This window comes from Lactuca saligna, chromosome 4, assembly GCF_052625555.1.
Source record: "Lactuca saligna cultivar CGN05327 chromosome 4, ASM5262555v1, whole genome shotgun sequence".
Classification (NCBI taxonomy): domain Eukaryota; kingdom Viridiplantae; phylum Streptophyta; class Magnoliopsida; order Asterales; family Asteraceae; genus Lactuca; species Lactuca saligna.
In genome coordinates this window covers 328,527,377-328,533,713 of record NC_136420.1, presented here as the reverse complement: position 1 = coordinate 328,533,713, position 6,337 = coordinate 328,527,377, and the positions used below count along the sequence as shown (strand labels likewise).

General features: G+C 34.4%; 1 long non-coding RNA gene across 3 annotated transcripts; it reads right to left on the bottom strand.

The window, feature by feature from the left end:
* Positions 1-1,426: 1,426 nt before the first annotated feature.
* On the bottom strand, positions 1,427-5,350 carry LOC145044095 (uncharacterized). 3 transcript variants are annotated; one of them, XR_013681211.1, is made up of 7 exons: positions 5,136-5,350; positions 4,818-5,047; positions 4,062-4,587; positions 3,850-3,889; positions 2,162-3,768; positions 1,833-1,891; positions 1,427-1,603 (listed from the first exon to the last, which is right to left on the bottom strand). It is a non-coding gene; the product is annotated as an uncharacterized LOC145044095 (long non-coding RNA). The 3 variants fall into 3 exon arrangements; XR_013681210.1 differs by having other exon boundaries at positions 2,162-3,889; XR_013681209.1 differs by lacking the exon at positions 3,850-3,889 and having other exon boundaries at positions 2,162-2,206; positions 5,136-5,337.
* Positions 5,351-6,337: the final 987 nt, after the last annotated feature.

Genomic DNA, 6,337 nt, shown 5'->3' with positions numbered 1-6,337 from the left:
TAGGTTTAGAAGATGAAGATGACCCCTCCCCCTGCAATGGTGTGTTTTATTTTGTTGTTTCACTCGAACTTGGAGGTTCGTTTGAACTAGGAGGTTTGTTTTCCATATCTTTTACAACATCATCGATGTTTTTCTTGAATTTTTCTTCTTTATCGTCTGCTGCTTTATATTCATAGGAAATGGATTATTCTGGTTCATCAAAGAGAAGCATAAACTCATTATGTAGAGTTGAGATAGGAACCGTTACTAGACTTGGTTTTGGAAAGATCTCCTTTGTCAGATTTTCATTTTGCTGAATCTTCTTCAAATAGTTATCATAAAATGTGACATAGTAGGTCTTTTCTATGTTCTTTGAGCATTTGTTGAGAACCCTAAATGCCTTGGAATTCAGCGAATACCCCAAAAGTATACCTTCATCAGCTTTTGCATCGAAATTGTTCTGGATTTCTTTTGAATTAAAGATGAAACACCTGGAACAAAATACGTGGAAAAACTTAACGTTAGATTTGCGATTGTTAATAATTTCATATGGAGTAAGAGAGAATAGCTAGTTCAGAATGGACCTATTTTGGGTAAAGCATGCAGTTGCAATATGATCAGCCCAGAAATACAAAGGTAGCGAAGCGAAGGTAAGCATTATTCGAGCAGCTTCACACAAAGAACGGTTTCGTCTTTCAACTACGCCATTTTGTTATGGGTCTAAGGAGTAGAAAAATTGTGTGTGACTCCTTTATCAGCCAGAAATCCTTCGAACTCTTGATTTTTAAATTCCATCCCATTATCGTTGCGAATTTCAAACCAGCTTTCGCAGTTGAAGCTAAACTTTCTTTATAGAACTCTTGAGTGTAGGAGTTGCCTCAAATTTCTATTTAAGAAAGAACACCCAAGTGAAACATGAAAAACCATCAACTATAACAAGAATATACTTACTACCCCCGACACTTTCGATTGCATAAGGTCCATAAAGGTCTATGTGTAGAAGTTCTAAAGATTCTATGATTTTCGTGTTTACTCGAGTTGGATTTCTTTTCCTACATTGCTTCCTCATTTCACATGCTGCACATAAATGATCCTTGAAATTTAGGTGCGAAAGTCATCTATGTCATAGCCAACATTCATCGGAGTGAGCTTTCGTTAGTAGGTAGACAACAGGTTTTCCTCTTATCGGGTTTAAATTTAGAGGATACATTTCACCTTTCCTAGAAGACTTCAAAAGAACAGTTTTCGTTTCCTTCTCTATAATCTAAGAGCCTTTGTCATCAAAGCTTACCTTCAACCCAGTTTCCACAACCAATTGAGAAACACTTATCAGGCTGTGCTGTAGTCCTTCCACATAAGCCATGTCTCATAATAGAAAATAAAATATCATATACAAAAAAATACAATCCATTGCATAAAACTTAATGTCATACAAATAATCGTGCCATGGAAAGATAAAACAAATCAATAGTTGTAACAAAAACTTACAAACAAATTAGATACAAGAAATATAAAAAAAATATACCCTCAAATGCTTTTCAAAGTCTAATCTCCATGTCAGCTCTTCAACTAACTTCTCTAGTTTGTCCTTGGGTTCTCTAAAGGCTCCAACATCTCTTGCAGCCTGTGACAACACATATTATAATAGCATCTAGTAGGAAAAAAACAAAACTTTCACCAGGAATTGGACATTCTGGAATTAGAGCATCCTTTCCGATGTTTACGATAATATCACTTGGATGGATTTATTTTTTCAACTTTCCCATCTATTAAATTTGTAATTATATAAATTTCTTTTCCAATGAATAAGTTTAAAAAATTCATCAATGAAGGGGTAAAGTTGTCATTCAAACCTTTGGATGTTCCCCCGCCCACGGAATAGCCCAGGTAGCTCAACTCTGAAATTACCAACCTACACCATCAAAAAAAAAGTTATTTACTAAAAAAAATGCAGAGCATATTTATATATATATATATATATATATATATATATATATATATATATATATATATATATATATATATATATATATATATTATGTTTGAAACTTTAGTTATATGCAACACACATTGGTCCTCTTTTCAATCAAATAACTCATGATAAAAAAATTTTAATATAACAGAAAATTTTAATATAATAGAAATAAACTCAGAGCTTCAATATTTAAAATTTTTCCCTCGCCTGCATCTCCTGTGTCCTTTGAAGCATGTGTGGTCGAGAAGTCACCTGCATTGTTAATAAAAAAAAAAATTCACAAGTAAAGAGTAAGTGTCAAGAGATAAGATACTAATCGTAATAGTAACTGTTAACAAGTTTTCAAATTTTAAATTAATTTCAACATTAGAAGAGTTGGGTGGAAAAAAGAAGGGCAAATATGTAAAGGGTTAGTGTTCTAATACATTAAGCCATGTTTTCTCTCTTAACCCGTTAAGCTCCATAAATTCAACTTAGATTTAAGTTCATTCCTTTCCACAACTTATATTCTTCTTCATGTAATACAATTACAGATTGCAGAAGAATAATCGTCAGATTGTATATGAGATCCTCTACACCATTAATTACACCATTAACTAGGACTAAAATTATCATGACAGCCCACTGCAAAATAAAAAATGTAATTCTTAATAAAGTAAATTATAAATTAATTGAATAAAAGTCTAGAATAAAATAAAAAAAGATAGGGACTATCATAATTGTCCTTATTATGCTTGTTTTGGCAAACCAAAGAGACTAATTGCATAATTTGTCAGTAACAATATTGAAAGATTCTAATATATTAAGTGTCATGTCAAGTGAGAGGTTCCCAAATTTAGGCAACCCAACAAATAATGTCTACAAAACCGATTACCTTTTTTTTTTCGTTTTTAAAACTATTTCTAATTTGTCTTGTTAGTTACTTGGTTAGGCAAGATCACTAGAAAAAGATAAGGTAAGTGTGATCATCTTTCATAACTATTCGACCAATTTGGGACCACTTATGCATGTATGAAGAAATGTATGTAATTAATATGCATGGCATAATAAAAGAAGTTGTAGTACATCTGGAATGCATTAGACATATATTAGAACCAATGTCAATCGAACAATAAATGCAATTTTTTTGTACAATTCAAAAAGGTGGGACAAAGATTAACTCTTGATCTCCTTTTTGTGAAAAAGACATAAATGCCCTCATCGCCATTATTGAAAATAGTCCCCACAAAAGTTGTTCAATGGTGTAGGGTAATTATACGTAACTATTTAAGATAGGATTTGTAACCAAAAATCAACTTGGAAGTTTTTCTAGACGGGGACCCTAACTTTTTTAGTTTTTCTAGAGGAGGACCCTATCTTTTTATGTTTTAAATGTGTTACCATTGTTTATCTTAAATTGTTAGTTGTAATTTCTTTAATCAACAAAAAGTCTCAAGATATGATATGAGATAACCATACATATACAAAGAGTAGGGGGTATTTTGGGTATTCTATAATGGATAATGTATGTGTGTGTGGCGATGTTAGAAAGATGTATCATGTATGTATATTATGCATATATTCAACAAGGGTTTTTTTTTGTCATTGTCATGTGGGGTGTTTCCCTGTTTTTGACACATACAATGGTAACATGGAGTGCCATGTGCATACAAGTTGCACAACAAGATATATGCCGGAATATGTGTAATTAATATTCCCTGAACCAAAGTTTCCTTTGGTGTCTTAGCACTCAGATCAGATAAAAGAGATGAAAGTCCAAGGGCATGAACAGGAAAATTTTCCAGTTCATGTAGAATAGAAGGTCCCAAATGATCCTATCAAACAAAAAAAAGGATCATTCCACCATTTAAATAATAACAAAAAATAAAAATATCAAAACCGAAGACAAAAATTACCAACTCAACACCCTTAATCCCACACAACAGAAGCCTGGGTCTGTACACAAGAGGAAGGGCAAAACCGGAAACAACCATAGAAAATTTACTCAATTCATATGAAATTTCAAGAACAGGAAAGATATCAGATATAAACCTCATGGCATTTTGTAAATGAATTTGTAGACATGGCGATACAACTAGCGAAAAAGGTCTAGAATGTACAACCGAACCTCTATGTGCAGCAGGTGTAATTGCTGACATGGCTTCCATAAAACGCTTCTTTTCAGCCTCAACAGATTCAACATCTATCAAAAACTTATCATCACTGGTGTAAACCTAAGGGTATTTTTCACGAAAAACACGTATAGCAGCTTCAGTACAAAGAGCTTTCAAATCAGCCCCACAATACCCCACACAATTTGCAACAAACTCCAATTTCAACTCTTTTACAGGTGGTTGCTTCCATTTTCTTATATGAATATCTAGAATTTCAACACGTGCATCCAAACCAGATAATTGGAAAGTAAACTCATGATCACATCTACCGGGTCTTCTCAATGCTCCATCAATCGCATCGATCGGGTTTTTTGCCCCGATTAAAACCACTTGTCCCCTTGAATCCAAACCATCCATTAATGAAAGAAGAGTTGAGACAATGGAGTTGTGAATCTGTTCTTGTTTTCTTGATCTCACAGGGATAAGTCCGTCAATTTCATCAAAGAATATAATCGATTTCCACTCCTAATATCAAGCAACCTGCAGTGACCAGAACTCAATTCAGCAACACAAAAGCAAAATTAAAATCTCGCTATCGAAGACCTAAACGTCCTTCAGCCCCATCATTCGATATTGAAAAACTCAATATCGATTTTAAAAATTGAAATTGATTTTTAACCATGAATTCCGACAGAAATATTCAACAGCCCATGAACGTCGAAATGGAATTAAAATGAACTCAAATATGAGATTTAAAAAAGCAAGTTCACCGTGAAATATTCGAACTCCAATTTTGACTTTGTGACATTTGACTTTCACAACTTCAACTTTCTGATTGATTTTCAGTTTATAGCAAACTTCGATATTAGCTTCTTCAATAAACAACAAATCGGCATCTTTAATCATTTGTTTCAGATTAACATCCAATTCAGTCAAAAACATCATCATCTTCAACCATGTATGTTCTTCATGTTCCAAATTATAAACATCATCTCGCATGCTTAAAAACGAACAAATAGATGATAATGTTCAAAGTCAAATTTTTTTAGAATTAAAGAATTATATAATTAGAAAAGTAAAGATCTTACATGAATTCTTTAGAGGGAACCAACAGGAGATCACTTTTTTCGGTAGCGATCTCCTCCACAGGTATGTGATGGTGCGAGTTTGCTGTGGGAGAAAAGAGGAAAGTATATTAATGTTTTTTGGGGTATTTGAGTTAGGGAGAGAAGAACGGTGGAAAGAAGGTAATATATAACATCACGGGCCTTTCAAACTTTTCGAAATTTCGTTTCCCCCAAAAGAAGTGACCCCACGTTTCATTTAAAAGATATAAAGCAACATACTTAGAGGATGCGCATTTTATGTTATGTGCCCTCCGTGTTTTTTTTTTTTATTGTGACACTTATTTTTGGGCGCGCAAGAATGCGTGCCCTAAATCCTTGTAATTTTTGGAGATCCGACATTATTTTTAGGGCACACACTATTGCGTATCATATAACAGCGCGTGTCATGGTTTGCGCGTCGTAAGAGCCTGTTTTTCTTGTAGTGGTTTCATGCGGTTATGATCTGTTAGTTCGGAATCGAGGTAGACAGTATGTTATGCTCTTATAATCCATAGGGATTGGTATGTTAGTGACCTGCAAGGTCGGTACTCTAGTTACAGGAGACATTCTATGGTTGATGATCAGCGAGAGAATTATGTTGATGCTTTATATGCTAGTACATGATAGTATGCGCAAATGATTATTTGCTTATGGTTGGGTTGAGGCGGTCCTGCTTTGTGCTGAAGGCCAACATACCCAACGAGCGGTCCGGGGAGACTGTAGGCCCACGTGGCGGACCAGTCATGTCGAAGGCTCGGGATAGATTCAGATAGACTATAGGCCCGATAGGGCGGTCCAGTCAGGCCGATGGCCATGTATGCATGTTAATTGATTGATTATTATTGTCATTGTATTGCCAGTGTGGCATTGGTATTTTCGGGGTAGCTCACTAAGCCCTTGGGCTTACATTTTTCAATTTATTGTTTCAGGTACTTTAGAAGATCATGGAAAGGCGAAGGCGTGACCGTACCGCTCCACATCCTTATGTTATGATTTTTGGGACACTCTGATGGAAAATGATTTGAAAACATTTTGTAAACAATGCTATTTGGTTTTTATTTGTGATTGAAAAAGTTTAAATTTGACGTAAAATTTATATGGTTGTTACAAGTTGGTATCGGAGCTTTGGTTTGAGTGAATTGGAGGAACACCCATGTGAATCCGGTCTCAAACAAAGGAGATTT